At 39.9% G+C, this 27,811-nt stretch overlaps 2 long non-coding RNA genes across 2 annotated transcripts; one reads left to right on the top strand and one right to left on the bottom strand.

Annotated features, from left to right (window-relative positions):
- The first annotated feature begins 9,544 nt into the window (after positions 1-9,544).
- Positions 9,545-23,163, top strand: LOC141372592 (uncharacterized). Its single transcript, XR_012377886.1, has 4 exons — positions 9,545-9,923; positions 16,255-16,324; positions 18,566-18,666; positions 23,027-23,163. It is a non-coding gene; the product is annotated as an uncharacterized lncRNA (long non-coding RNA).
- On the bottom strand, positions 17,733-27,789 carry LOC112835635 (uncharacterized). The gene is made up of 3 exons (XR_003211273.2): positions 27,521-27,789; positions 19,832-19,986; positions 17,733-18,377 (listed from the first exon to the last, which is right to left on the bottom strand). It is a non-coding gene; the product is annotated as an uncharacterized lncRNA (long non-coding RNA).
- Positions 27,790-27,811: the final 22 nt, after the last annotated feature.

Raw genomic sequence — 27,811 nt, 5'->3', positions numbered from 1 at the left:
GGACAGGGTGATAAGGAGGAAAGGGCTCTTCCACCATTGTTCTTTTAAGCACTCCAGTAGAGAAAGAGTATAAGCCCATCGGGTAGACTCTGGCTGTTGGCTGAAGGCCTTGGTTCTTTGCCACATGAACCTCTTCTTGTGAAATGGCAACTGGCTTCCCCACCATGAGTCATCCAAGAAAAACCAACCCAGAAGCTAACCTTTATGACCTAAACTTGGAGTGACATATCATCACTTATCCCATATTCTGATGCTCACATAAACCAATCCTGATACGATATGGGAAGGCACCACAGAAGGGAGTAAGTACGCAGAGACAGGAAGGATCATTGGGAGCTATCTCAGAATTTGGCTACCACAGATGAAATTCCTAAGTGTATTTGATCACAAAACCCTTTCTTTGATATTTTCCTGGGACAGTATGTGTTCTATGGAACACATTTAGGAAATGCTGTTTAGGTAATGGAAATCCGTTGGAATTTCTGCAAAGTTATGGCATCAATCAGTCTATGTTTTATTTAAAAAAAATTTTTTTTCACTCTATGTAAAAAGCTACTAGCAGAAAGAAACATGTCAAATGAATTGAAAGAAAAGGAAAGATTAAAAGTAGAGACACTCCAGTTAGGAAGGTTTATGGCCATGGGGGATGACAATAGGGAATGAAAAGAAGGAGCTAAGATGAGATAGATTTTGGATGCAGAGACGACAGAACAATGTGATTGTGAAAGAGGGAGGCATCCTCAATCACTCTGATTTCTAGTGTAAGTGATTATGTCCATGGTGAGTCCATTAACCAACAGTGAGTATGTCAATTAGAATGCTTTTGGCTACAAGGGATATAAACCCTTATTCAAATGGGCTGGAATAATAAGGAAAGTAATGGGTTCACAAATCAGAAATCCAGAGGTGGGATGGGCTTTTAGGGCTAACCTAAAGTACCTCCAGTTCCATTTCCCTTCTCTTGCTCTATTCTTTTCCTTGTGTCAGCCTTTTTTTAGGCTGGTTTTTAAGATTCCTGCAACTTTTCTGGCCTCATACCTGGATAAGATACTTGATAGGGTTCGGGGCAGGCTACCCCCAAATATGCTTCTTTGGCATCTTGATTCTTTTGAATTAAAGTTACTTAAGGAACAGTCAGTGCAAGAAAGACACTCTCATCCTTTTCCGCCTGAAGACAGAAAATAAATCCCCCATGTGAAGTGTGCCCTCCTTGTACCAGGAGGGCAGAAGGCATCCTTATTGCCAGAGATAAGAAATTCAGGGCCAAGAAGGCTATATAAACAAACTTAGTTACTTCTTCATGAACTTGCTACCCCAAGTCCAAACTTCTTTGTCTTTTTTTTTTTTAAAGATTTTATTTATTTATTTGAAAGAGGATGAGAGAGAGAGAGAGAGCACATGAGAAGAAGGAGGGTCAGAGGGAGAAGCAGACTCCCTGCTGAGCAGGGAGCCCGATGTGTGACTCGATCCCGGGACTCCAGGATCATGACCTGAGCCGAAGGCAGTCGCTTAACCAATTGAGCCACCCAGGCATCCCCAAACTTCTTTGTCTTGTCAGTTCTTCACAAATTTATTGTGTCTTTGTCTAAAAGGTATAAAAACTCCCTGCTTTGGTCACTTCTCTGAGTGTCATATTTTTATGAGTTCCCATAATTATGAAATTAAATTTTTCTCCTGCTAATCTGTCTCATGTCATTTTCAGTATTAGACCAGCCAAAGAACCTAGAAAGGAAGAAAAAAAAATGGTTTTCCTCCCTTACACTATATTGAGGAAAAAAGAGGCCATCTCTCCATGTGGTTCTCTCTGTTTATTCACTTGTCAATGCCTAGATTGAATCTCATGCCCAGAACTAACTCAATCCCCAAGACCAAAAAGAGTGCTTTGTGCTCATTTAAACCAATAACTAGCAAGGAGGTTGGACAGGATTCTTAGCCCAGTGAAGCCTACCTCTGGACCTGGGGTGCGATGCACATAGAGGAGATAACCACAAAGTCCGCTGGAATGAATCCAACAGGCAATTGGAAATGTGATTCCACAGCACAAAGAGATACAGATTTGGAAGTCATTTGCCTTGACGTTAATTTGAAGACTTGGAAGAATTGAGGTCATTTAGGGTGACCGTGTATAGTGAGAAGAACAAGAGAACACTGAGGAAGAGTTACGTTAAAGGGTCTGCCGAGTGATGGGAGCCAGCCAAAGAAAGTGATGGGAGGCCAGAGAGGCAAGTATTTGTGGAACCAAGGTAGTAACAGCTTCTCTGGAGTCATGGGATGAATGTTTTAAAAGGAATTCACTTTTCATTTGTCTTTCTCTCCCACTCAGTGTAGTTCTTCATAGGCAAATGTCCTGTCATCTATTTCTTTTCTCTCTCACAATGCCCATCAATGTCTTATAAATGGCAAATGTTCAGTAATTATCTGTTGCTTGATTATGGTGGGAAATTCGACTATGAATGTATATGGAAAAGTGTAACCAAAAGCAAGAACACTTGAAGAACTGTGATCTTACTTAACTTCAAGTGTTGGTTTCATATTTAACAAAAAAAGTTATAAACAAGAAGTTAATTTTGTGCTACTAAAACCATTGGAAGCATCTCCTAAGTATGCTGGTGACTTTAGAAATATTGTTTGAAGCATATTTACTATTAATATAACAAAAGTGGTCAAAATGTAAAATTTCAATTAAAAGTATTAGACGCCTGTCTGTTGCATTTGAGAAAGTCTACTTTGCATTATGTCAATTTAGTGGTTCTCTTGTTACTCTTTTCCTCACAGAATAGGAGTTTATTTATTTTTTTTTTAATTTTTTTTTCTTTAAAGATTTTATTTATTCATCTGAGAGAGAGAGAGAATGAGAGATAGAGAGCATGAGAGGGAAGAGGGTCAGAGGGAAAAGCAGACTCCCTGCTGAGCAGGGAGCCCGATGCGGGACTCGATCCCGGGACTCCAGGATCATGACCTGAGCCGAAGGCAGTTGCTTAACCAACTGAGCCACCCAGGCGCCCAGAATAGGAGTTTAAATGTGCACATTTTGGATATAAGAAGGAGAACGTCAAAGAATCGCCTCTTTATCAGACAGCTCAGTCTCTGTTTCACATATTTTTATTTTTATTTATTATTTTTTAAAGATTTTATTTTTTTATTTGACAGAGAGAGGGAACACAAGCAGGGGTGTGGCAGGGGGAGAAGCAGGCTTCCCGCTGAGCAGGGAGCCCAATGTGGGGCTCCATCCCAGGACCCCAGGACCCTGGGATCATGACCTGAGCCAAAGAAAGACGCTTAACCGACTGAGCCACCCAGTCACCCCTACTTATTTTTATTTTGCATTATTTTGTGTTGTGCAGCATCTTAAAATTTCTGGAGGCAGAGATTGTTTTGCTTTATTGAAGGGGAGTGGGCATCTGTTAAAATCCTCAGCATACCAGGAAGCAGAAGGTAAGGATTTTTTTATTGGTTGATTCTTTGATTAAGATTTAAATATTAGGGCAATGCACAGTTTACAGTTAACACTGGATGATGATGATGATGATGAAGAAAGGAATGAATGAATGAGGAATAAAAGAACATACTTTATAAAAGTAGAAATTTAATTAGTGCTATGATTTGTATAAAATATGCATGCTGTATAGAGGAAGAGCTAGAATAAATTCTTATGAATTCTTCATTTGAAGTAATCACTTTTGGTGATTCAAATCTAGTGAGCTGGTTTTTTCCTTTCAGATATTCTTTCTCCATTGTTACCACTAGCCACTCTGCATAGGTCATTAAACAATGGCCTGATGTCTGAAAACTGGAGTGACTTTATGGTCTTTAGTTTCCTCATCTGTGAAAAGGTAGTAACAATGTTATCTATTGCATTGCTGTGAGTTACATACTATACCTAACACGCAGCACAAGAACTAGCACCTCAGAAATGTTCAACTACTGCTGGCTAACGCCTATCAGGTTTTATTTTAGACTGTCCCTGATGATCTATTTACTCTGCTTACAAGTAATTGGTGGACAGAGTCATCCATAATTTAATGGCAGTTTCTCCTTATGTGATTTTCAGTATCTGGGTGGAGAACTATTTATGAAAGCCAAGGACTGTGTGTTCTTTTCCTGTGTCATGTTTATTCAGTCATCAAATAACCATAGTGTCTGTCTTGTATTACTCAGTAGTCCTATTATTTAATTGTTGAAAATGATATCAGGTCCTAAATTATGTTTGAAAGTAGGGTCAGTCTTCCAGTAGGAAAAGCAGGCCTCCACCCATCTAGATCATTCTGTTAGGGGAAACTTTGTCCTAGATTTTTCCCTGGTTCAGCTACAAGTACCTCGGTTTCTATAATTTTAGGGTAAAAACAATTTCTTTGCTTTCACACTGTGCTTTAAAATATTGTCAAATACCATCTCCTTTTCATTCTTATCTGCTGGATCTAACTAATCTTATGTTTTCTCAAAACTTTTGCTCTAGTCCTAGATAACTTATATTTAAGAACTGAAAATATTTCTACGGTTAGGTTTCCAAATTATTCCCACTTCAACTCATGTGGGATGCTACAAAGTATTTCACCAACCATAGCAATTTATTCATCAATACCTCTCCTTAAATTTCCCCACTGTCTCATTTTAGACATGAAACATGGTGCCCTTAGCTTGGAGTTAGGGGAGACTCTAGGATTATAAGTTCAGATATCATAAAATCATTCTCTGGAATCTGACCATGCTCTTGGCCAACCTCAGTATGATATCATAACAGCTGAAGGTTTAGTCAAGTATTTTAATTTCAAATAAACTGCTATGTGTTGAGGATGGTTCTAATTGGAACTGGAACAGCCAGTTTTGACCCTCCCCCCTTAAGTAGTGGGGTTCTGGAGTCAAAATATTCTGCTTATTATGTTCCTCCTAAATTAAGTAATATTACAACCTTTTGTCATCCTTTATTTCCTTTCTTATCTTTTCAACAGAGTCCCTGATGATAACCTAAACTGCATGCCTTTATTTTCTTAGAATATTTTTAGTTAATGTGTAATATTTATGCATGCACTGACAGTAATAGTTACACAGGGTTTTATTGCTCAAGAAGACTCACAAGGCTCAAAATGACGGTGCTTACAAATTTACAGTCTGTTAAAAAAAAAAAGAATATATCAACGGCATTGAAGTAAAAATTGCATCACAGTAAAGGCTGCCTCACTGTCAGGGGTCCAAGAGGCCAGGGTGGGCTGTTTTGCTTGCATAAGGATTGAAGCCTGATGCAGTTTCTCTCTCAGGTCAGGAACCACTGGTGTGTGCGCAGAATATCGTGGAAGCAAAAAGCCCAAAATGGAGTCTTAGGTGGAGTTTGTTACATTTTACTGGTCATGTATGTATACTCCTGCTAAATAGCCAGTCTCAACAGCTGAGCTGAGCCCAGCGATAGAGCACTGGTCTCATTGATATTAATAATCAATCTTGACAAAGTGGTACAAATTGCAACTACCTCAAAACTCCTCAGACCCACGGTTATGAAACAACACTATCAATCGATATGCTTCTTGCCTTGACCAGGGGTCAGTGCCATGCAGGAACTTTAGCAAAACAGTGCAGGCTCATTTTTGGCCTGTGGGAATCAACTGTCACAGTTCAGTCCACCATTCTAATCTGCAGTCAAGACCTTTTTACAGCAAAACAGTTATCTCTGTTTCGACAGAAATTGACTTGCCTTACAATTGAAATGCATGCACAGATTCTAAATAAACATTTGCAATAACCAGTGAGGAGGTATTATGAATTCAAGCAGAAACTAAACCACTAAATAATATCAGCATAAATTTTCTCATATTTTTATACTGACTTTATGATTCTTCTGCCTCCTTAATCTAGAGCTATCTGAACTATAAAGTATACACCTGCTGAATGATTAAGAACCGTAATCAATCTATCATTAATCAACTCTACCTTTTCCTTGGAAAGGCCAATTCTCTTCTGTAGGGACAATGTCCTGTGAAACAAAAACCAAAAGACATAGCCACATTAGTATTTTTCTATATAGTCACAGTTAGAACTTCCCACTTTTATTATTCGTTTTAAGAATGTAGACCATTCCTGGAAGTTTGTTAGTTTTTCTTCAGCTTACTTCCTGGCTCTTCAAAACAGGAAGAGGTTTTGTTTTGTTTTGTTTTTAAGATTTTATTTATTTATTTGAGAGAGAGAGAGAGAGGGAGCAAAGAGAGAGAGATCAAAAGCCAGGGGGAGAGGCAGAGGGAGAAGCAGACTCCCCTCTGAGCAGGGAGCCCCATGCAGGGGATGCAGGCTCAATCCCAGGACCCTGGGATCATGACCTGAGCCAAAGGCAGATGCTTAACTGACTGAGCCACCCAGGCACCCCTCAAAAGAGGAAGAGATTTTGGCAGGCTCCTTCCCCTGGAACAGGCACCTGAGTCTAAACTAAGACAGAATATTATTCTTTTATTCTAAGTCTCTGTCTAAGCCTCACTAGCATTGTTAGATTTTCTCTTCTGTAAAAGCCATTTATTGGCTCCTTTCCCCTCAGCAATAATTTCACTTTTCTTTCATTAATCATTAATTTTAATTCAAACCTTTCCTCCTGAATAGGATCCCTCTGCTTTAGCCTCTGGGCTAGTCCACGTAGCTGGTAATGAGATGAAACGTGTTTGGACTTAGCTTTCAGCCGTTCCAAATTTAGGGGATCAGATTGAATAAGTAGAGAAAATGGGGCTATCCTGTCCACTAGGCAACAAAACATTTGTACAGTTAGCCCCAACTTGGCAAGGTGGGGGAAGGGAGAGTCTTTCCCATCAAGCTCTTTGAAATTCTTGCACTAGGTTCACATTAGTAGATACTATCTTGTTTTACGTTATCAGCCTCAGGAGCCCTTAATCATATATCCAGGCCAGGGACTACCAGTCCAGTGTGTTTGTTATGGACTGATTGTTTGTGTCCATCCCCACCCCCCAAATTTATCTCAAAACCCTCCCTGCAATGTGATGGTACTAGAAGGTGGAGCCTTTGGGAGGTGATTAGATTAGATGAGGATTGTTCCCTCATAAATGGGATTAGTGCCCCTATAAAAGTCATGAGGCCTACTGTTGCTCTCTGCTCTGTGCCTTGTGAGGATTCGATGAGAAATCAGTGATTTGCAAACTGAAAGAGGGCCCTCATTAGAACTCAACCATGCTGGCACTGTAATCTCTGACTTTCAGCCTCCAGAACTGTGAGAGAAATAAATTTCTTTTTTCCCAGGCGCCCGAGAGAAATAAATTTCTGTTGTACATAAGCCACCCAATCTATGGTACTTTGTTTTAACAGCCCAAATGGACTAAGACAGCATTAAAAAAGAAAAATTGTCTGGGATGCCTGGGTGGCTCAGTCGGTTAAGTGTCTGCCTTCAGCTTAGGCCAGGATCCCAGGGTCCTGGGAGCGAGTCCTGTATCAGGCTCCCTGCTCAGTGGGGAGTCTGCTTCTTCCTCTGCCCCTCCCCCTGCTCGTGCTCTCTCGCTCTGAAATAAATAAAATCTTAAAGAAAAAAGAAAATTGTCAAAACTATGAAAGACCTTTCTTTATGTACCTCTATTATCCCCTACTCTCTTTCCCCTGCTTCAACTATAAAAGCCTAACAGTTTGTTTAACTGAGACCCAACTTCAGTCTCCCTCGTGTTAAGTTGCAAAACACAAGCTAGAGGTTCGTAGACCAGTCCTTCAATCCATCGTCACCTCTGCATCTTTTTAAGTAGTTGTTGTGTTTAGTTCAATTCTAATTGTCTATTAATTGACTCCTTTGAGGGTGATAAGGAATATGATAAGCCCAGTCCATTGACTGGGATGTTTCTTCGCCCATTGTTGTACTGTGTGGGCAGAGAAGTGAGTGCTTTGATCTGAGGAAATGTAACTAACAGGGCCAAACGGTCACAATATTCTTGTTCCAGCTTTTTGGTAGTTTTAAAGACAGTGGCTTCAGTCCCGAGGTGTGCAAAACCCAACCCAGACTATGTATCAAGTTCGTTCAATATCCATCTAAGTTCCCCTGGAGCAATAGATAAAGAGTCAGTATTATCTACTGGCCAGCTATGTGCTGGACCTTCTCCCCCTGGGAATACTACCAAAGGCTAATTGTAAACAGAAACTTTATTAACAGTCTGAGTTTCAGTGAAGACCACGGGTACTTTTGTCATGAGGTCCATTGCTGCATGGCTTGAATTCCCTAATGTCAACTCATTTCATGGACCCAGGTTGCCACTTCAAGAGATCAAGGAGCTCAGCTGTTAAGCGTCTGCCTTTGGCTCAGGTCGTGATCCCGAGGTCTTGGGATGGAGCCCCGCGTCGGGTTCCCCGCTCAGTGGGAAGCCTGCTTCTCCCTCTCCCACTCCCCCCTGCTTGTCTTGCTGTGTCTCTCTCCGTCAAATAAATAAATAAAATCTTAAAAAAGAGAGAGAGAGAGAGATCAAACTTGTTGATCCCTTGCATCAGGTTTCTTTGGTGAGCAGCAACATGTTTCACTCTTGTTTGCTTTGGACTTTACATAAAGATTTCTAAAGAGCAGTACCCCTTTTATCCATCCACTGATTTTTGGCCCACTTGCTAGGCCAGATTGCAAATCCCTTGATAACAGTCCAAGAGCCAGTAGACACTCAGAGAATAGGACTTCTATTTGTATCTAATTCTATCACTGCCAGGAATACTGCCTATAAGTTAGGCCCCTGGACCAACTTGTTCTTTTCTTTCACAAGAATTTTGCCATCTACTGGACACTGGGTGGGCCACTGCTTTCCATGACCCTGAGTTTTGGAACTGCTATCAGTGAACCAGGTTGGTTGCCTGATATCCTTGAATAATCGGTTGAAATGAGGGACCCAATTCTGCAATAGCAGCAGGGAAGGCTGGGCTTAGTAACTCTAAAAGTTCTCATTTCACATCTCCAACTAGTGCTGGTCAAAGAGTCAATTAATGTATTATTCTCTTTTCAATTTTACCCAGTAGGGTGAGAAATTTCTATTAAAAACCTTATCTGTACTAATTACATATTAAAGTAAAAAAGATACCTCAATGACATACATTTTTAAAATCATACATTCTAAATTTTAACCACATTTTAATTTTTACCCTTTTATAGTGGCATTCCATATCCCTTAAATTAATTCTATCACCCTAAGGGGCTGATTAGCAAGCTTAACCAGTCTTGTACATTGTACTCCTATATTCAGTAGACCTAAAAGTTTATTTTTTATCCCTGGGCCATTTCATCCTGTCTTGGTGTTTATCTGATATACTAAAGCAGACCATGGGGGAAAATCCAAGTGATAATCTTGAGCTGACTATTGTAAGAAACAAGAGCTCACAAAAAACGATTGGATAAAAGACTCTCTAGACAAGCATTTTGGAATTAGGGGTGAAGGTTGCATAGCCAGTTGACTCTTCATTAATTATACACTTAGATGACTTATTGACAGGGAGGATTTGCAAAGATTGTAAGTGTGTAATGATGTAACATTTGACCTTAGGCAGTTGTGGGAACTGGTTAAATAGTTTATGTCTGGCTTTTGCTTCTGTGTCTGGTGCTGGGCCTGAAGCCAGCACAGCAGGCAGTCCAGAGGGAAAAATGGACGTGAAGTAGGGGAGAGCAAAGATAAACTAGAACTCAGGAGGAAAAGCTAGAATCTGCTTTGGTCCCTTACCACCTCTAAGCCTTTAACGTCAGTGATGCAGGTAACTTGCAAGAGAAGCTAGTATCCTTCATTATGAAGCTAAATGTGCAGCTGGCTCAGGAGTCAGAGTTGGAGAAGCTAAAGGAGGAGATCCAGCAGGAGATAGAGTTGCTTTGGACCCCGCTGCTGCCGCACACCTCCAAAGTGAGCCAAGAAATCACCGACAACGTGTGTGAACTGCAACAGTAGGTGCTGTGCCGCACTGACCCTTCGAGTGTACAAAGAAGATGATAATGGGTGAGTTGTATGGCTAGATGGAGAGTGAATTATGTTGAAATAAAACTTTTTTTTTTTTAAAGATTGCTCCTTTTTCACCTCTGCCTTCCAGATCTCACCCTCGCCCAAAATGTCTCTTGTGGCCCAGGCTAACCTGTACTATGTAAGGAAGAAAATTTCTGGGACTTAGTTCTTGTTTAACTAAGTTAATACACTACAAAACCACCACAAATATTGTCTGTTAACTTATGTAAATTTTGTTTAAACGTTGAAGCTGGGTGGAGAACCCACGTTCTAGCTCTAATGAAGTCATCACTGGATATAAGTAAAGGTTCTACCAATATCTTTGCAGTTAAAAAATGATATATGGGGACACCTGGGTGGCTCAGTTGGTTGGGTGTCTGCCTTCGGCTCAGGTCATGATCCCAGGGGCCTGGGATCAAGCCCCACATCAGGCTCCTTGCTGGGCAGGGAGTCTGCTTCTGCCTCTCCTCCTGCTTGTGCACTCTCTCTCACTCTGACAAATAAATAAATAAAATCTTTAAAAAAAAATAAAAAAAATGATAGGTTTACACAAGAAACTATAGAACTAAATAACACTGTAAAGAGTTAACGTTTTCTTGTCTCTAGGGAATAATATGAACTATTACTGTACTAAGAAACATTTTTTTTAAAGATTTTATTTATTTATTAGAGAGAGAGAGAGAATGAGAGATAGAAAGCAGGAGAGGGAAGAGGGTCAGAGGGAGAAGCAGACTTCCTGCTGAGCAGGGAGCCCGATGTGGGACTCGATCCCGGGACTCTAGGATCATGATCTGAGCCGAAGGCAGTCGCTTAACCGACTGAGCCACCCAGGTGCCCCAAGAAACATTTTTTTAAAGATTTTATTTATTTATTTGACAGAGAGAGACACAGAGAGAGAGGGAACACTAGCAGGGGGGAGTGAGGGCGGGAGAAGTGGGCTTCCCGCCAAGCAGGGAGCCCGATGTGGGGCTCGATGCCAGAACCCTGGGATCCTGACCTGAGCTGAAGGCAGATGCTTAATGACTGAGCCACCCAGGCGCCCTGAAACGTGTTTTTTTTTTTTTTTTAAAGCAAATATAGCTTACTTCCTGGACATCTCTTGGATGTCAAAGCGAACTAAAACCATGACTATTCATATTCAGGTCATAAGATGACAGATAACTCTGGTAGACATTAAGTAAGTAAGATGGTACTAAGCTTAGAAATTAAGTAATGCATGAGTTTTGCATAGACATGTTTCCCAATTAGAGATTAAAACTATTAAAAAGACGGGGGAAAATAGTCTTTTCGACAAGTAGTATTGGGACAACTGGGTCTCCCCATGCAAATGAATGAAGCTGGACCCCTAGCTCATAATATATAAAAATTAATTCAAAATGGGTTATAGTTCTAAAAGCTAAAGCAATAAAACACATAGAAGAAAACATAGGGGTAAATTTTCATGACCTCAGATTAGGCAATAGTTTCTTAGGTATGATACCAAAACACAAGTGACAAAAGAAAAAAATACAGAAACTGAATTTTATCAAAACTAAAAATTTTGAAGCCTTTCACTTCAAAGGACAAAGAAGTGTTGCTTCAAAGGACACTATCAAGAAAGTAAAAGGATAATCCACTGAATAAAAAAAATACTTACAAATGATATAACTGATAAGGGAGTTGAATCCAAAATATACAAATGACTCTTAAAAATCAACAATAAAAAGACAATTTGATTAAAAAATGGGTGAAAGATATGAATAGACATTTCTCCAAGGAAAACATACAAATGGCCAATAAGGACATGCAAAGATGCCCCACGTAATTAGTCATTAGGGAAATGCAAATCAAAATCACAGTGACATACCACTTCATATCCAGTAAGATGGCTAAAAAACAAAAGGCAATAACAAGTTGGTGAGAATGTAGAATATATGTGGAATGCATGGAACTCTCATACATTGTTATTATGATTGTAAAATGGCATAACCACTTTGGAAGATAGTCTGATAATTATTCAAAATGCTGAACTTAAGAGTTACCATATGCCCAAGCAATTCCACTGCTGGGCCAATATAGGCAAATCCACAGAAACAGAAAGTATAGTAGTGGTTTCCAGTGGTCGGAAGAAGGAGGTGCATGGAAAGTGATTCTTACTAAGGGTTTCTTGTTGCAGTGATGAAAATGTTCTGAGAGTAGACAGTAGTAATGGTTGCACACATCTACGAATATACAAAAAACTATGAATTGTACACTTTATTTTTTTATTTTTATTTTTTAAGATTTTATTTATTTATTCATGACAAAGAGAGAGAGAGAAGCAGAGGGAGAAGCAGTCTCCCAAGGAGCAGGGAGCCCGATGCGGGACTCGATCCCAGGACCCTGGGATCATGACCTGAGCTGAAGGCAGACGCTTAACCATCTGAGCCACCCAGGCTCTATGTTTTCTTCTATGTGTTTTATTGCTTTAGCTTTTAGAACTATGACCCATTTTGAATTAATTTTTATATATTATGAGCTAGGGGTCCAGCTTCATTCATTTGCATGGGGAGACCCAGTTGTCCCAATACTACTTGTCGAAAAGACTATTTTCCCCCGTCTTTTTAATAGTTTTAATCTCTAATTGGGAAACATGTCTATGCAAAACTCATGCATTACATAATCATCTGAGCCACCCAGGTGCCCTGAATTGTACACTTTAAAAGGGTGAATTTTATGATGTATGAATCATATCTCAATAAAGCTATTATTTATTTTTAATTTATTTTTATTTTATTTTATTTTTTTAAGGATTTTATTTATTCATTTGAGACACAGAGATACAGAGAGAGAGAAGAGAAAGCATGAGCAGGGAGAGAGGCAGAGGGAGAGGGAGAAGCACGCTCCTTGCTGAGCCAGGAGCCCGATGTGGGGCTCGATCCCAGGACCCTGGGATCATGACCTGAGCTGAAGGCAGACGCTTAACCATCTGAGCCACCCAGGCGCCCCACTATTATTTATTTTTTAAACATTTTATTTATTTGACACAGAGAGAGAGAGAGAAAGAAAGAGAGAGCACAAGCAGGGGGGAGCAGCAGGCAGAGGCAGAGGGAGAAGCAGGCTTCCTGCTGAGCAGGGAGCCCTACTCAGGGCTCGATCCTAGGACCCTGGCATCATGACCTTCAGATGCTTAACAACTGAGCCACTCAGGCACCCCAATAAAGCTATCATTTAAACAAATATGTAAAAGGAGTTCTTAGAGGAAATAGTAAATACTTGGAGGTTTAAACTTTATGTTTATACCTCTTGAAAGCTGCTTCACTAAAATCTTTAGACTTACTTGACCAAAGAGGGTATATAACAGCAAATACATACATGAAAACTATTAGATATTAGGGAAATACAAATTAATACCATAATTAGGTAACACTCCACACCTATGCCTAAAACTGAAAAGACTGACCATACCAATTATTGGTAAGGATAAGAAGGAATTAACTCTTACACGTTGCTGATGGGAATGTAAAATGGTACTTTGGCAGTGTGGCAGTTTCTTAAAAGTTAAATATGTGCCTTCCATATTACACAACCATTCCACTCCTGGGTATTTATATAAGAAACATGAAAGCATAAATGTTCCTAGTAGCTTTATTTTTAATAGCTCAAACTGAAAACCCAGAGAAGTTCATGGATAAACAAATTATGGTATACCCTACAATGGAATGTTACACAGCAATAAAAAAGAATGAACTATTGATACATGAAACAACAGGGATAAATCTCAAAATAAGCATGTTGAGTGAAAGAAGTTAAACAAAAAAGGAGTACATGTTGTGTGAATACATTTATATAAAAGTCTATAAAATGCAAAATAATCTAGGAAGTGATTGCTTGGGGAAGAGGGGCTAGAATGAGGAGGAAGGAGGGATTACAAAAGCACACGTGGGTGTGATAAATAAATTAGTTTTCTTGGTTGTGGTTGTGGTTCTAGCTTCATGGATGTATACATATGTTAATACTTATGATTATACATATGTTAATACAAGGTAATGTTTTTTAAAGCATCAAGGAAGCTCTTTATGTAGATAATTATTTTTTCTGGCAAATAAATACATAACAATTTATGTTTTCAGTGTAATGTACATATCTATGATATTTTATACACGTATAGATTTTTTTTTGCATGTGTAGATTCTTGTAACCACCACCACAGACAGGCTACAAAACAATTCAACACCTGAAATAATTCCCTCCTGCTGTCCCTATGGCCCTTTTCCACTCCTAATCTTGGCAACCACTGATCTGTATGCATTATATTTGTTCCTATAGTTTTACTTTATTTATTTATTTATTTTTAAAGATTTTATTTATTTATTTGGCAGAGAAAGACACAGTGAGAGAGGGAACACACGCAGGGGGAGTGGGAGAGGGAGAAGCAGGCTTCCCAACAAGCAGGGAGCCGGACGTGGGGCTTGATCCCAGGATCCTGAGATTATGACCTGAGCCAAAGGCAGACACTTAACCGACTGAGCCACCCAGGCACCCCTAGTTTTACCTTTTTAAAAGATTTTATTTATTTGAGAGAGAGCGTGAGCATGAGTGGGGGAGGGGCAGAGGGGGAGGGAGAAGCAGACTCCCCGCTGATCGCCGGCCAACACAGAGCTGACCCCAGGATCCTGAGATCATGTCCTGAGCTGGAGTCCGACACTCAACCAACTGAGCCACCCAGGCACCTCCCTATATTTTTACTTTTATCAGAATGTCATAGATGAAATACTACAGTACCTATCCTTTGATATGGGGTTCTTTCACTCAGCATAATACATTTGAGATTTATCTATGTTGTGTACATCAACAATCCATGCCCGTTTATTACTGAGTAGTAGTCTTTTTTGTGTGGGAAGGGGGATGGGGGAGGGGCAGAGGGAGAGGTAAAGAAAGAATCCGAAGCAGCTCCACACCCAGCACAGATCCTGACCTAGGGCTTGACTCAGGATCCCGAGCCGAAATCGAGTCGTACGCTCAACCGACTGAGCTACCCATTTACCCCCATACTTAAGATTTTTAATACGGATTCCCATTTGTTCCAGCACCAGCACTCCACACAATCATTTCCTTTTAGAAGGCACTCAGTTTATTTGAACTTAACCATGACCGCAGCAGCAGAAAGACTTGACCTTCTATAAGTGCTTTATAGATGTTTGCTATTGTTGCTGATAATGATGACTACTTGTATACGTGTACCTTCTTACAGTCCAAAAAACATTTTGCCTGGAAGTCGGGAACATAATGATGAACTAAAATGACAGTTATTCCAAATGAGTACTTTCTCTTTTTGTTCTTGAGGTTTGTTTTTTTTTGGGGGGGTGGGTGTCTTCCATAAATAATTTATCGGAAAGATAAAATATGTAACCACTTTTGCCAACTATAGTCATGTAATAATGGCAATTAATTTTACATTAAACATTATTTGAGGGGTGCCTGGGTGGCTCAGTCATTAAGCGTCTGCCTTCAGCTCAGGTCATGATCCCAGGGTCCTGGGATTGAGCCCCACTTCGGGCTCCCTGCTCAGCGGGAAGCCTGCTTCTCCCTCTCGCACTCCCCCTGCTTGTGTTCCCTCTCTCGCTCTCTGACAAAAAATAAATAAAATCTTTTAAAAAAAATAGACATTTAAAAAAATAAACCTTATTTGATATTATAGTGCAATTATTTAATATTACCTCAAAATGGAAGACTTAGGAAATGGAACATATCTTATCTTACAATGGGCCAGTTTCCCAAATTGTTATCATCAAAATATTGGTTGCAGATAAACTGTGCTGTAATGTCTCTCATTCACTTTCCATCCACTTTAAATGAGCTTGCCAATGCCTCCTTCTCTAAGAGTTTGCGCACACATAGTATTGCTCTTCAGTCCCTAGCTAGTTGGACCATGAGTGCACTAAGCTGGGCGAATTGGTTTTTCTCTCAGAATTTGGAGTTGGAGGTTTTTTTGCCCATTTGAGCTGGAGATAATACATAGCTGGTACGGGTATGCATTGCACGTGCATTTGTGCTTGTGTGGTAATGGGGCAGTTCTAGGGCCTTGCTATTCCATGTAGCACAACTTGAGTCTTGGGAAACTTGCCATTCCAAACAGTAGGTATGCAGACTGCCCCCTACTCAGCTGACACCCCCTCTCTCAGCTTTACCCACTTTCTCATGTCTTTTTAAAAAATATTTTAAGTTTTATTTATGTATTTATTTAAGTAAGCTCTCTGCCCTATGTGGGGCTTGAACTCATGACCCTAAGATCAAGTGCCTACTGACTGAGCCTACTGACTGAGCCAGCCGGGCACCCCTCTCATGTCTCTTTTTTTCTATTCCCTAGCAGCACCAGGAGAATGGCTCAGCAATTTTTAGACCAGAGGCAATCATGGATTCTCAACTTACTGAGGCAGGTAATGGTTCAGAGGGTTCAAGGACCTCTACTTTATGAACGACTCTTTTGGTAACTCCCTTCCTGGTCTTAGGGAAGGGGGACATTCTCTACTCTCCCTCACAATGTAAGGAAAGAGAATGCCCTCTCTTTAGAACACTGTATTCCCTCTAAAATGCAACTTTCATTGTTCCTGTCTTCCCTTATAGGAGGGAGGGGATAATGGTAGGGGTTTGTGTTTTCTTAACTGGTACCTCTCACTAGACCCAATGAGGAAGGGATAGACTCCAAAAGCTGATGTTTCTTCAAACACAGAATGGGTTAGGGGAGGGTAGGTCTTTTTTTTTTAAATTTTTTTATAAAGTAATCTCTACACCCAGTGTGGGGTTTGAACTCACGACCTTGCGATCAAGAGTCCCACTATCCACTGACTGAGCCAGCCAGGTTCCCAGGGGAGGGTAGTCTTTAGTATCATGTATTCTTAGCTGTGGGCTCAAAAACAGGACCCCTTTTCACTTAAAATGAAACAATCCCTGATACAATGATTAGAGCTGGACTCCTTTCAAACCGTTTCGTATAATTAGAACTGTAAGTGCATCATGTGTGGTAGAGACTTGCTAATATGTGTATAAGACTAATATTACAAATCATTCAGAATTGGTTGGTTTTTTTTTAAAGATTCTATTTATTTATTTGAGAGAGAGAGAATGAGAGATAGAGAGCACAAGAGGGAAGAGGGTCAGAGGGAGAAGCAGACTCCCTGCTGAGCAGGGAGCCCGATGCGGGACTCGATCCCGGGACTCCAGGATCATGACCTGAGCCGAAGGCAGTTGCTTAACCAACTGAGCCACCCAGGCGCCCTGAATTAGTTGGTTTTTTAATAGTCTAGTTCATTATTGTTTACAGAGCATTTTAATATAAATTGTACCATTTAATTAAATGTGTGGGTTGTTGCCTATGGGATTGAATCTATGAACATTCCAGAGTATCCCTGATTTCCCAGTTTAGTTTCTAATTGTCTTTCCTCCTCCAGGTCCGCAGCCTCCTTCCCAGAGCCAAAGGATTTCTAGTCATAGTTGATCCTAGATTAAAGCCTAGTTCAGGAAAGAATATCCTTTCATCTATTTTAATCTCCCATTAATTTGGCATTTAGATTCTTTTTAACAATTTAAAGTTGATTTCCAGTAGCAAGGGAAAGTTAAATAGGTGGCATTTTAGAATGTGGCTGAAGCTAGAAGTCTGTGGATTTAGTCAGATAAAGAGGTAATATAATAGCCAGGAAATGAGTACTTAAAATCCTCCTGTAATGCTTTGGGGTCCCTTCAAGATTTACAATTCTACATATCACATTAGGAGAAAGAATATTCTGATAGCAGAAGATGATATCTTTTATTTCCAAAATTTTTTAGAGATTTTATTTATTTATTTGAGAGAGAGAGAGAGAGTGCATGCACAAGTGGGGGAGAGGGAGAAACAGGACCCAGGGATCATGACCTGGGCTGAAGGTAGCTGCTTAACTGACTAAGCCACCCAGGTGCTCCGAAGATGATCTTTTTTTTTTTTTTTAACACTAGTCACTTTTAGTTAAAAGGACTTTAGAAGGTAGACGGCAGCCCCATTTCTTTTTCTCTCTTTTCGTTGTTTGCGTGTGGGAGCGCACACTCACACGAACACACAGAAACAGAATTAAAGGCAGAGAGCTCTGCTGTTCCTACCATGCAATCCTGTGTGATTTATGGGAGTATATCATAATGAGAGATTGTTGCTCAATCTGCAAGGTAAAGGAATTTATGTCGGATTGGCTTCATATTTGGTACTTAGGACAAATGTAGTATCTTCATCTCCATTTTGCAGATGAGGAAATTGAGGCCCTCGGAGTTCAAACAACTTGTCCATAGTCACAGTGAGTGAGTGACCTCCAGAAAGTGGTCGCTTTTCTGTTCAGAGAGTTGTTGCTATTCTTTTCTTCATTCTCCTGTTGAGTTCGTAGGTGTTTAGAATGGTTTGATCCCTATCCAGCTGAATTCCTGGGACCAGACGAAATCCAGGTCTCCTATTCCTCTGCCATCTTGCTCCTTTTCAAAGAAGATGATATCTTTTAAACTTTAAAGAGACTGAAATACTTTGGTGAGGAGTTAGATATTGGGGAATAAAAACAGACATAGCTTAATAACTGTTAGAACTCAATAAACCCTAGTTTTATTTGTGTGTGTGTGTTTAACGTGTTCCAGAGAATGAAATAATAGCTTCTATTTTTTCTAAGATTTTATTTTTAAGTGATCTCTACAAACAACGTGTGACTTGAACACACAACTCTGAGATCAAGAAGTTGCATGCTTTACCCACTGAGCCAGCCATGCGCACGTAAGTAATATCTTCTAAAAGGAAGAAATGTGGAAAGGCAAACAGCAACCAAACTGAAGCTATCACACTGCTTCTCACACTTAATAAACATTATCCCCAATGTCAACAGACAAATAATTTGCTTTTCATTTTCCTAACCCAAAGAAATGTCTTTCTTATTCAAATTTCTACTCATGAAACTTGGAAGTAAATATGATAAAGAGTAGAGATTTTTTTTTAAAAATTTTATTTATATATTTGAGAGAGAGGGAGAGAGCGAGCGAGAGAGCACAAGCAGGGGGAAGGGGCAGAGGGAGAGGGAGAAGCAGACTCCCCACCAAGTGGGGAGCCTATGTGGAACTTAATCCCAGGACCCCGGGATCATGACCTGAGCCAAAGGCAGACACTTAACCAACTAAGCCACCCAGACACCCAAGAGTAGAGAACTTTATTAAAAAGATAAAACATAAAAACATAGACCTCTCTGAACGTCAAGTTATCTCAGGCATTTTAACAGTTTGTAACATGTTTTAATAGGTGCAAACCCTTCAGGTTTGAGATAAAACATCAATCTCAACTACTGTTTGGAATGAATGGATTAGTTTTAAGAACAAAGCCCAATATCCTTAGAATAGTAATATTAAAAAACACAGTAATTCTTAATGTGCTCATTTCAGACTATAGTTCAGCTGCTGAAATATTTTTAAAATTTCAAACATGAAGGGTGCCTGGGTGGCTCAGTTGGTTGAGCATCTGACTGTTGATTTCGGCTCAGATCATAATCTCAGGGACCTGGGATTGAGCCTGTGTTGGGCTCTGCACTCAGCATGGAGTCTGCTTGAGACTCTCTTTCTCCCTCTCCCTCTGCCCCTCCCCTCACTTGTGTACACACACACTCTCTCTAAAAAAATAAATAAAATCTTAAAATTTTTCAGGGGTGCCTGGGTGGCTCAGTCGTTAGGTGTCTGCCTTTGGCTCAGGTCATGATCCCTGGGTCCTGGGATTGAGCCCTGCTTCTCCCTTTCTCACTCCCCTGCTTGTGTTCTCTCTCTCTCTCTCTCTCTCTCTCTCTCTCTGTCAAATAAATAAGTAAAATCTTTAAAAAATTTTTTTTCAAACATGGTAAAATCAGGAATTATCTCACTTCCTAACACTTTTAATATTCTTTTTTTAAGTGTTTACTCACCTGTGTAATATTCTTTACCCAGATGTAATTATCGTGTGCATGTTGTGTCATTTTTCCCCTTAACAATAGGTCCATAAGCATTTTTCCATATGTTGTATGGTAGTCATGATTCATTCACTGATGACTTCTATTCAACATTGTACTGGAAGTCCTAGCTAGAGCCATTAGGCAAGAAAAATAAATAAAAGACATCCAAATTGGAAAGGAAGTAAAATTATCTCTGTTTGCAGATGATATGATCTTATATGTAGAAAACCCTAAAGATTCCACAAAAAAACTGTTAGAACTAATAAACAAATTCAGCAAAGTTGCAGGATACAAAATCAACACTCAGAAATCAGTTGAATTTTTATATACAATGAATAATCCAAAAGAAAAATTAAGAAAACAATTCAATTTATAATTGCATCAAAAAGAACAAAATGTTTAGGAATAAACTTAACCAAGGAAGGGAAAAACTACTACACGGAAAACTAGAAAACATTGCTGAAACAATTTAAAGATACAAATAAATGAAGACATACATTCTGTGTTCATGGATTGGAAGACTTTATATTATTTTGACATCCATACTACCAAAAGTGATCTACAGATCAACACACTCCCTATCAAAATCCCAATGACATTTTTTGCAGAAATAGAAACATCATTCCTAAAATTCATATGGACTCTCAAAGGACCCTGAATCGTCAAAACAATCTTAAAATAAGAAGAAAAAAGTTGGAGGTCTCTCATTTCTGGATTTCAAAACTTACTATAGAGCCACAGTAATCATAATAAAAACATTGTGGTACTGACATAAAAATGGACACACACACACACACACACACAAACAAATATGATAGAATAGAGAACCCAGAAGTAAACACTCACATATATGGTCAGATGATTTTTGACAAGAGCATCAAGATTATTCAATAGGGAAAAAGATCAACTTCTTGATCTCAGAGTTGTGTGTTCAAGTCACACATTTCTGAGACCATTCAACAAATGGTCTCAGAAAAATGAATATCCAAATGCAAAGGAATGAAGTTAGACCCTTACCTTACACTATATATTAAAAAAATCATCTGAAAATTGATCAAAGATTTAAACTTAATAGCTAATACTATAAAACTCTTAGAAGAAAACAGATGGGGGCGCCCGGGTGGCTCAGTTGGTTAAGTGTCTGCCTTTGGGTCCAGTCATGGTCTTAGGGTCTTGGGATTGAGCCCCTCATCAGGCTCCCTGCTCAGCAGGGAGTCTGCTTCTCCCTGTGCCTCTGTGTGTGCACTCTCTCTCTCTCAAATAAATAAAATCTAAAAAAAAAAAGAAAACAGAGGAAAAGCTTCATTGGACTTGGTAATGATTTCTTGGATATGACACCAAAACCATAAGCAATAAAAGAAAAAAAAATAGATAAACTGAACTTTATCAAAATTTAAAACTTTAAAAAAAATTTTTTTAAAAGATTTTATTTATTTATTTGACAGAGAGAGCCACAGCAAGAGAGGGAATATAAGCAGGGGGAGTGGGAGAAGGAGAAACAGGCTTCCTATTGAGCAGGGAGCCCAATGTGGGGCTTGATCCCAGGACCCTGGGACCACGACCTGAGCTGAAGGCAGACGCTTAATGACTGAGCCACCCAGGCGCCCCAAAATTTAAAACTTTTGTGCAAAGGACACTGTCAACAGAGTGAAAAGGCAACCCATGCAATGAAAGAAAATGTTTGCAAATTATATATCTGATAAGGGATTAATATCCACAATATATAGAGAACTTCTACAACTCAACAACAAAAAAACGAGCCACCCAATTAAAAAATGGGCAAAGTACTTGAACAGTTTTCTAAAGAAGATACATACAAATTGCCAATAAGCACGTGTAAAGATTTTCATCACTAATTATCAGGACAATGCAAATCAAAGCTATAATGATATACCACCTCATACCCATTAGGATGAATAATATAAATAAAAAGAGGAAGTAACAAGTATCGGTGAGGATGTGGAGGAACTGGAACCCTCATGCACTGCTGGTAGGAATGTAAAATAGTGCAGCTACTGTGGAAAACAGTATGATGGTTCCTCAAAAAATTAAACATAGAATAACCATAAGATCCAGCAATTTCACTTCTGGGTATATGTTTAAAAGAATTAAAAGCACTGACTTGAATAGATATTTGTACTCCCCCATATTCACAGAAGTTTTACAATAAGCCAAAAGGTGGAAGCAACCCAAGTTTTTATCAATAGATGAACAAATAAACAAAATGTAGTGTATACATGCAATGGAAGATTATTCAGCCTTGAAAAGGAAGGCTATTCTGCTATAAGCTACATGGATGACTTTAAATTATGCTCAGTGAGGGGTGCCTGGGTGGTGAAATCAGTTTAAGCATCTGACTCTTGGTTTTGGCTCAGGTCATGATCTCAGGGTTGTGAGATTGAGCCCCATGTCCTGTGGAGTCTGCTTAAGACTCTCTCTTCCTTTCTTTTTTTTTTTTTAAGATTTTATTTATTTATTTGTGAGAGAGAGAATGAGAGACAGAGAGCACGAGAGGGAAGAGGGTCAGAGGGAGAAGCAGACCCCCTGCTGAGCAGGGAGCCCGATGTGGGACTCGATCCCGGGACTCCAGGATCATGACCTGAGCCGAAGGCAGTCGCTTAACCAACTGAGCCACCCAGGCGCCCTCTCTCTTCCTTTCTCCCTCCCCCTCCCTCTCTCTCAAAAAATTAAATCTTTAAAAAAAATAAATTGTGCTAAGTGAAATAAGTCAGTCACAAGAGGACAAATATTGTATGATTCATTTATTTTTTTAAGTCTTATTTATTTAAGTAATCTCTACACCTGAAAAGGTGGATCGAACTCACAACCCCAAGATCAAAAGTCACATGTTCTTCTGACTGAGCCAGCCAAGCACCTTTCTGTGATTTATTTATATGAAGTTCCAAGAGTAGTCAAATTTACAGAGACATAAAGTAGAATAGTGGTTGCCAGGGACTGGGGAGAAGGGGGAATGGGAAATTAGTGTTTAACAGGCACAGAGTTTTAATTGGAAAGATGAAAAAGTTCCTGAAATAGATGTTGGTGATTTTTACACAACATGAATATATTTAATGCCATAGAACTGTATTCTCAAAAATGGTTAGAATGGTAAATTTCATGTTATATATATATATAACCACTCCTATGGATTAAATTATGTCTCCTCAGATTCATATATTGAAGCCCCAACACCCAATGTGACTATATTTGGAGATAGGGCCTATAAGGAAGTAATTAAAGTTAAATGAGTTCATAAGGGTAAGCCCTAATTCAAGAGCATTGGCATCCTTATAAGAAGAGACATTAGGAGGGCCTGCGCACAGAAGAAAGGCCATGTGAGGACACAGCCAGATGGTGGCCATTTGTAAGCCAGGAAGAGAGATCTCACCAGAAACCAACCCTGTGGGCACCTTGATCTTGGATTTTGTACCACCAGAAGTTTGAGAAAATAAATTTCTGTTGTTTGAGCCATCCAGTCTGTGGTATTCTGTTATGGTAGCCTGTATACAGACAGGCAGCCTAATACAAACACAAAAAAAGGTAAAAAAAAATATTATTTTCATTGCAAAACTAATGTATTGGATATGTAAAAATTCAAACCATACAAAAGGGTAAAAAGTCATAAAGAAGGGGCGCCTGGGTGGCTCAGTCGTTAAGCGGCTGCCTTCGGCTCAGGTCATGATCCTAGCGTCCTGGGATCGAGCCCCGCATCGGGGTCCCTGCTCCACGGGAAGCCTGCTTCTCCCTCTCCCACTCCCCCTGTTTGTGTTCCCTCTCTCGCTGTGTGTCTCTCTGTCAAATAAATAAATAAAATCTTAAAAAAAAAAAGTCATAAAGAAGTCTCTCACCACTTACTTCACTCCACCTGCACCCCCTCCCCCCAGTAACCAATGTCAGTAGTTTTAGGAATATCTTCCAGAATGCTTTTATGAATATATAAAGCATATATTACTTACGAACACTTTCTTCTTCTAGATCAAGAATCAAAGTAGGGTTGGTTCAGAAAGGGGAGAAACTTTCAAGTTTGTTAGTCCCTAACACATAATTTAACATATTCATCCATTCCATTACATGTTTAGATTATTTCTAGATATTTTCTCCATCATATAAAATGTGATTAACTTTCTTAAAATCTATTTTAAATTACTTCTATACTCAAGTTTCTTAGATCCTAACATACAATGCAACAAAGTTATCTATTCCATTACCATTGTTCACATAGGTTATTTCCATGTTTTTATTCCATCATATAAATGCAATTAATATCTTTATAATGTTATTAACTTTTAAATTACTTAAGTTCCTAAAAGTGAAATTGAGCTAATAGATGAGATTTTTATAGAACTTCATATATATTGCCAAATTGATTTCCAAAAAGCTGACTGCCAACTTAAAATTTCTACCAGTAGAGCTAACAGTACCAATATTAAATACTCCTATTTAAAAATATCTCCAGGAGCATCTGGCTGGGTTGGTCAGTGGAGCATGAAACTCTTGATCTCAGGGTTGTGAGTTTGAGCCCTATGTTGGGTGTAGAGATTACTTTAAAATAAAAAATCTTTAACATCTCCATAAAGTAATAATTTTAAAAGGAAAGTTTACTTTAATTTGCATTTATTTCTGTATTTCTGTATTTATTTATTTATTTAAAGTAGGGTCCACACCCAGCATGGAGCCCAATGCAGGGTTTGAACTCAGGACCCTGAGATCAAGACCTGAGCTGAGATTAAGAGTTGGATGCTTAACTGACTGAGCCACCCAGGCACCCCTTAATTTGCATTTTTTTAAAGATTTTATTTATTTATTTGAGAGAGAGAATGAGAGAGAGAGAGCACATGAGAGGGGGGGAAGGTCAGAGGGAGAAGCAGACTTCCCGCTGAGCAGGGAGCCCAATGCGGGACTTGATCCTGGGACTCCAGGATCATGACCTGAGCCGAAGGCAGTCGCCCAACCAACTGAGCCGCCCAGGCGCCCTTAATTTACATTTTGATGAGATTGAAGATTTCTATTTTTTTAAGATTTTATTTATTTGACAGATAAAGAGAGAGAGCACAAGCAAGGGGAGCGGCAGGCAGAGGGAGAAGAAGGCTCCCCACCTAACAAGGAACCTGATGCGGGGCTTGATCCCAGGACTCTGGGATCATGACCTGAGCCAAAGGCAGACACTTAACCAACTGAGCCACCCATGCACCCAACATTGACGATTTTCAAATATTAGTTATTTGTATCTCCTTTTTGTGTGTAAACCTTCAGTTCCTACTCTATACCTACACAAGTATTAGAGGCATTAATATCTTCTTTACTGATGAGTATGAGTCCTTCATATATTATGGTGTTACTTCTTTATCAATATTTATTCCCAGTATTTTCTAAATGGTGTGTCTTTAATTTTATGTGTCCATTCAGCAAATATTTATTCAGGGGCGTCTGGGTGGCTCAATTGGTTGAGCATCCATCCGACTCTTGGTTTTTGCTCAGGTCATGATCTCATGGGTCATGGGATTGAGCCCTCCCTTGGGCATTGAACTCAGCAGGGAGTCTGCTTGAAGATTTTCTCCCTCTGCCCCTCCCGACCAGTGCAGTTGTACCCACTCTCTCTCTAAAATGGATAAATCTTTAAAAAAGTATTTATTGGGCAACCCTCTTGGGTCCCCTCCCTCTTTGGGAGCTTCATACTCTCAATAAACTTTACTATCACTCAATAAAACTTGCTTTTGCTGCCCTCCCCCAAATACATAAAAAATAATTTAAAAAGTATTTATTCAGTATCTACTATGTTCCAGGTACTACGGTAGGAATTCTGTTATTCTTCAAATTACGTATAGAATCATACACACACTTTTTGTTTTTCTATTGTTTAAAGGTTAGAAAGGTTGAACTTTACGATTGGGCATAAACCATGTAAGATCCCATATCACTGTCTGTGGGTATAAAGCTGGCCCTTTCTCTCATGAGACTGCAAATAGATGCTGGGCAGGAATGCAGTCATCTAATGCTTGGCTGGGGTTACAAGATCAGCCCAAAGTAGTTCACTCACATGGCTAGCAAGGTGGTGCAGCCGTTAGTGGAGGCTCTTATTCCTCTCCACATGGTCCCCTTAAAGAGCTGCTCGAGTGGAGTGGTGTGTACACTAACTTCCCCAATGCAAGCAATCCAAAAGAATGAGGTGGAAAGCTGCAATCAGTGCCTTTATGACCTAGTCTCAGAAGTCACACACCTTCAGCTGTATTCTATGGATGGGACTAGACTTGATTCAAAAGGCTGGAGGGGACTACATTTCCAGAGGTGAGAATCATTGGAGGTTACCTTGGCAGCTGCCTACCAAGGATCCTAACATCTTAATTTTCCTGTAATATACTTTATAAAGCAAGTATCGATAATTTTGCCACAACCCATACAATTCTAGTTTTGTGACATTACTGTTTTAAAGTGTTCTCAAACACATCTGTGCACGTGAGTGCACCCAAGCATGTAAGATGTTCCACAATTAAAGTTCCACAAATTAAAAACCCTCTGCTATAGTGTCAGCACATGAACTTCATTAGGGCATTAGATTCCACCTCAAGTTCTCTAAATTTGAGTAAATAGAGTTCAAGATGGCAGATGAACAGCCAAGAAGTTTGACTTCTATTTACTTATAATCTGTTAACAAGGAAACACTTTGAGTTTTACCAGAAACCTTTAATTTTCTAGAAATCTTTATCTTTGTGCAACATTCCACGTACATTAAAAAGATCTTGTAGATTATATTACTAATTTGCTGAAGGTGACTCAGGTGAGAGGATTTACTAAGTGGCTGGGTAGTAATTCAGAAAGGTGAAAAGGTCATCCAAGTCAGAGTAAGGAAGACTTTTTTTACAGCTAACTTTCACCTCTTCTGCAAGATAGGCAGAGGATATGCCTTTGTGAAATCTTTGTTTGGAACTTACACTTTTATTTTGCCACTGGCCCTGTTCTAATTAAAGTTTGTTAATTCATGGACCTAAAACAGAGTAGCCCTGGGGCGCCTGGGTGGCTCAGCCGTGAAGCGTCTGCCTTGGGCTCGGGTCATGATCTCAGGGTCCAGGAATCGATCCCCGCATCAGCAGGGAGCCTGCTTTTCCCTCTTCCTCTGTGCTCTCGCTCTCTCTCTCTCTCTCTCGTAAAAAAACAAACAAAAAAAAGAGTAGCCCTAAGTTTTGCCAAATTGGGAAATTTCCAGGGCTCCAAAGGTTTAGCTGGGAAACTAAGAATGTCAGAACGGGAGCGTAGGAAGCACCAAACTAGGTCCAAAAGAAGTGAGGTTCTTAGTTCCCAAATAGTATCCTTATTACAGCAACAAAGGCTTAGGGGTGCCGCTCAACAAAGCTTCCCCCCTGCCCATTCTTCACTATCTCCGGACCAGCAAGCCATGGTTGGTGACCGATTCCCTTTAATATTTCTCTTGAGCTTAATTTTAGACAGCTTTCCGGGTGCAAAAACGTTAGGGAGGGTAAAGTGGTTCAATAACTGCTACATTTGACATACTTTTGTGCATCGGACTAAATTCTCATCTCCAATTTTCACCCGGGCCTAAGTGAGCAAAAAAACCCCCCAACAACCCCAAAACAAACCAAACACACACAAAAAACCCCACAACTCTACAGGGGTACTGTTTCTCAGCAGACACGAACTTGCGCCCACCTCTACTTCTTCCCTCGATATTCTAAGGACTCAGGTCAGAGGAAGCCACCAAATCAGGCAAAAGGAGACGCACAGCAAAGGACATTGTTTACCAAAGACGAAACAGAGGTTACGCGGGCCAGTTCAACAAACACCCGGCCTCGCCCTCTTCACTTCACAGCGCTCGGCCCCACCCCTCCCAACCGGAACTGCAACCCCAGAGCTCTGCGCCCCCACGAATAGCGTGTCGCTCGCGCCCGCCCCGCCTCCTCCGACGCACTGGGCAGGCGCGGAGCGCGCGCATGCTCTGCA

Source organism: Callorhinus ursinus, unplaced genomic scaffold (genome assembly GCF_003265705.2).
Source record: "Callorhinus ursinus isolate GAN/ISIS: 27379988/994484 unplaced genomic scaffold, GSC_fseal_2.0 scaffold4, whole genome shotgun sequence".
NCBI lineage: Eukaryota > Metazoa > Chordata > Mammalia > Carnivora > Otariidae > Callorhinus > Callorhinus ursinus.
This window is presented reverse-complemented; position numbering and strand designations above follow the sequence as displayed.